This window comes from Myotis davidii, unplaced genomic scaffold (genome assembly GCF_000327345.1).
Source record: "Myotis davidii unplaced genomic scaffold, ASM32734v1 scaffold1832, whole genome shotgun sequence".
NCBI classification, from domain to species: Eukaryota; Metazoa; Chordata; class Mammalia; order Chiroptera; family Vespertilionidae; genus Myotis; species Myotis davidii.
The window spans coordinates 610,376-615,586 of record NW_006283151.1 but is presented as its reverse complement, the minus strand read 5'-3'; positions in this window follow the sequence as shown (position 1 = coordinate 615,586).

Here is a 5,211-nt window from a genome sequence, read left to right as displayed (position 1 = left end):
TATACTTCATCACTGTAATTTTGCTACTGTTATGAATCATAATGTAAATATCTGATATGCAGGATGTATTTTCATGGTTACAAATTGGACATAATTAAAGCATAGTGGTTAATCACAAAAACAATATGTAATTATATGTGTGTTTTCCGATAGTCTTAGGTGACCCCTGTGAAAGGGTCGTTTGAGCCCCAAAGGGGTCTCGACCCACAGATTGAGAACCGCTGATTTAAATACAGTGGTAATTTCCCCAGACAGTTACAATGTAAAAAGTTCTCAAAAAGACATGAAAGAAAACATGCATTTTTGGTGCCTCTAACAAAAAAATGTGATGAAGAAAGAGACCAGTCAGAAGCAGTTCATTCTGTTGGTCATACCTTCATATTCTTCCCCTTCCATTGTCCCATTAAAGCAAAAGCCTTGAAGATCCAGTCTGCCTTGGGTTTTGCCCCAAGTGGAACAAATGTAAATAAATGGGGGAAAACATAATCTTTTGCCTCTGGGTTTTTTTATTATTATTTATATTGACCCAGAATGACCGCTGCCTAGTGTGATTAGATGAAATTGGGTGATCGTACTGGCAACCGTCCCCTCCAAGCCTGAAACACACACTGATGTACGTGCCAGCAATGACAGTAGAGACTTTAAGCTGGTAGTTGCCAGGGAAACTGTATATCTCTGCTGCCCACAATGTTGGGAGGGAGGGGTTTGCTCTAAAGAATAACTTGGAAAAATTAGTCTGTTGTCATCCTAACTGATTTATATATTCTATCCTATATATCAACACTCACTGGTTTACTACTTTGAACAGCGTCAGGCCCTTTGGTGTATTTACTATTGAGATACAGCATTTAAACCCAATTTTATAATTAACTTCTCCAATTACTTACACATCTCAATTGCTACTCAGTGGTAAGAGGCTTATTTTTAAATGTTCTTTAGGGTGGCATACCTGTTTCCAAGGTAGTTATATTGAGTTTGCTCATCATATCCAAACCGTTTACATGAATGCAGTTGTTAATAGAACTTTGGGCTGGTTTTATGTGAAAACCATCATCTCACAGCAGAGTGGTCCTGGAATACCTGCTTCAGAGTCACCTGGGATGCTCATTACACATGCAGAGCATCCTGGCTGCTGCTCCAAATGTATGAAATCAGTGTTTCTGAGAATGGAGCCTGAGGAGCTGCATGTTAGAGAGTTCCCCAGGTGACGGTATGCACAGTAATGTTTGAGACCCACAGGTATACTGGCTGGAATCAACTGTGCTCCTCTTCATTTCATCTCTTGACTCATTCAATAGCACTAACTAAACAATATTTTTTAATTAAAATTATGGTTGCCTTGGTTCTTCATTTATTTATTCAACAAATATGTCATTGCACAAATGCTATGAATGAGGCACTGGGCTGGGCTTTGGAGAAACATCAATGCACAAGACAGAGACATTCCCTGAAAGCATGAAGCTAATTCCACCAGGGAAGACAGTCAACAAATAATTTCATAAGTAATTGCTCAATTACAATTTTGACAGGTGCTACTAAGGAGAAATGAAAGCTATTAATACCAAGAGGAGCTGACTCAGCCCTAGCCGGTTTGGCTCGATGGATGGAGTGTTGGCCTGTGGACTGAAGGGTCCTGGGTTCGACGATTCCAGTCAAGGACACATACCTTGGTTGCAGGCCCTGATCAGGGTGCACGTGTGGGAGGTAAGCAATCCAATCACATCAATGTTTCTCTCTCTGTGTGTGTGTCTCTCCCCCTCCCTTCCACTCTCTAAAAATCAATGGAAAAATATCCTCAGGTGAGGATTACCAAAAAAAAAAGGAGCTGACTCGGTCTGAGAGCTCAGAGTGGTCGCTTCTGGGAAGGGAGGCTCAGACAGGGATCTGAAGACTCAGCAGGGAAGAGCAGTCTAACGAGCATTCCCAGTGGAGTGAACCTGTGCCAGGGCTCTAGGGAAGGAAAGACTAATGGGAAGAACAAAAGCAGTAAGAATGCAGCTGCCAGAGTAGGCAAGAGCCAGATGATTCCAGCCTTTTGAGTCCTGTTGGGAATTTTGGATTTTAATCTAAGAACAGTATGAGAATTTTTAATATTCTTGCTTTGTCAGTGAGTTCTGTAGCTGTGGACTGACGGAAGAACAGGGGCAGTCAGAAGACGGTGAGGGCTCAGGCAGGGTTTTGCCCAATGACATGGGGCTGGAATAAAGCTTACACATGAAGATGTTCAAACCATGTCTGATGAAAGCAGGACCCTGGAACATTTTAAGGACCTTAAAATCTTGACAACCTAATTTTACTAACTTTAAAATAGCTCTGGCAACCTCAAACTGCCCTTTATAATCAGTGATAGTCATTCATGAGGAAAAAAAAGTAAAAACACCAATGGGCATCCAAATTGTCCATTCCATGCCGTGCCACTGGACTTTATGTGGTTTGTGGCTGCAGCCCTTTGTCTCCGAAAGAGAAGTGAGATTTGGTTGGGGCCCTCTTCCTGGCTGGGAGCACAGTCCCTGTTAACATGCAAACTGTAATCACGGTAGAGTTGAGGAACTTGGCACTCAAATCCTGGAACCTACTAGTCTACAAAGTTAAACACAGGTTTAAGTTAAAAGGGATTGCATTATTTTAAAAGAGTCATCAAGCACTATTTTAGTCAAAAGCACACAGTGAGAGTAACTAGAAAGAAGCTTCAAAGGAAACATAGAATGAAATCATTTTGGAACTTCTAATCTATAATGGTCAGTCTCTCTTTTTATCCTGGGCTATAATAAACAACAAAGCCCTTTACTTTCCTTCCTCAGCACATCAATAATGTGGTTTGAAACTTTGATTTGGATTATACGCTATACTAGGTATACTTTGAAAGCACGGTCAGCTATCATTGAGAGTCTCTACTGTCAGAAAAGTCTTTACAGAAATCAGACTTAAAAAACTTTATTTATTTGAACACTACTAAACCAAAATTGGTGAGAGCCAATCTGATCTGAGATTTACATTTAATGTGATGTTAATCAAAAGTTTAGTAAGCGCCACAACTGGTTTATCTTGGTGAATAGAGCGTCAGCCTGCGGACTGAAGGGTCCCGGGTTCGATTCCGGTCAAGGGCATATTCCTTGGTTGCAGGCACATCCCCAGTAAGGGGTGTGCAGGAGGCGCTGGTCGATGCTTCTCTCTCATTAATGTTTCTAACTCTCTATCCCACTCCCTTCCTCTCTGCAAAAAATCAATAAAAATATATTTTAAAAAAGAAAGAAAGAAGATTTTTTTTTTAAAAAAAAGGAAGAAATAGAAACATTGATGTAAGAGAAAGATAGACCGGCTGCCTCATGCATACCCCCTACTGGGGATCAAGCCCACAACCCGGGCATGTGCCCTGACCAGGAATGGAACCATGGACCTCTTGATTCATAGGTCGACTTTCAACCACTGATCCACACCAGCTAGGTTGAAGTACAGTTTTTGATGTTCTTATTTCTATGAGCTATAACATATATATATAGATAGATTCTTATAATTGCCATCACACACCGGATACAAAACAACTCAAAGAATTCCTTCATGTTGAACCTTTGCAGTCAAATACTCTTCCCACCCCTAACAGCTGGTGACAGTCTGTCTGTTCCACACTTGTATAGTCTTGCCTTTTTCAGAATGTTATATAAATGTTATATAAATATAGTATAGAATCGTTTGAATCTGGCTTCTTACACTGAGCACAATTCCTTTGTGATTCATCCAAGTTGGTTCAAATGTCTTTTTTTGACGATTCCCTAAATAGCACTTCACAGCCCTCATACCATTGATGCAAACAACATTTATATATATAAACAGACAAACACATAGAAACTGTAGGAAATATGGTATAGTTAGTTGGGCAGTTCAACTCTAGTTGTTCTTTATATGAATAAGATCTCCATATCAACTAGCTTGTTTACCCTCTGTTTCTTTCTAATAGAAGTGCCACATAGAAAACCAGTGGTAGTTATTTAACTTGTCTGCTCAGCAATTTTCAGGCTTCCCCATTGCCTATCAACTTAAGTCCGAACTCCTCCTAACCCAGTGGTCGGCAAACTGCAGCTCTTTGGCCCCTTGAGTGTGGCTCTTCCACAAAATACCACGTGCAGGCGTGCACATACAGTGAGATTGAAACTCCGTGGCCCATGTGCAGAAGTCGTTATTTTGTGGAAGAGCCAAACTCAAAGGGTCTAAGAGCCGCATGTGGCTCGAGAGCCGCAGTTTGCCGAGCCGCACTTTGCCGACCACTGTCCTAACCTAAAGTTCTCTCAGAGCATTTTTTTTCTTCAATCTTATCTCCACCAACTCCATCAAGTCATCTACTTTCCAGCCAATGCAGGCTCTTCATCTGTCCCTGATACATTTTTCAGTTTTGCAACATTGTGCCTACTCATTCTTCCAGGGCCAGTTCAAATGCCACCATCTACCTATCGTCTTGCCTAATTCCTCAAGGCTGCCCCCAAAGGGTATTTAACCTCCACTTCACATCGCTTGAATACCTCTCTATTTACATCCTACCTGAGGTGAAGGAATCTGTACCTGCCTTATCCCATCCTACCTCCTTTCCTTCACCTGCTCTCCCCGTCCCCAACTGGATTACATGCTCCATCAGGGAAAGGTACGTCTTTCTCATCTTTGTAAAATACAGAGCACCCAGCATAACATCTTCAACTATTATTCAAATGACACTAAAGCGTCATATAACAAATAAGCGTCTGGCTCTGGAAGACACAAGAGAGAAAAAAGCAGACATCTGAAAACTGATGGCAAAAAATGGCAATCTGACTATAATGCCACTAGAAAAACATTTTGCAGGATATTCCTGATGTAACCATGTGACAGCAATTTCTGGACAAAAATTTTATACTTGTAAAAATTTGGCCATAGACCATGGGTATTATAACTTATATTACAGAAGAGCCCTTTATATTTAAGACTCCTAATCTCTTTATAAGCCACACGTGCCATATTAATGAAGTAAAACTGTTTTTCTCATTGGAGTGACTCATGGAAGCTGTTTCACCTGAGGATCAGAAAAATGGGCTACACTTCAGCTTCAAACACATCACTTAAGAGTTGGTTGCCTATAAGGCGGGAGTCATCACCCCCTCATGGTTACTCATGTGATTGTTCTGCCTCCTTCAAGTGGTTTATAAACAGTGTATGTATAAGCAGGAATATATAATATAATATATA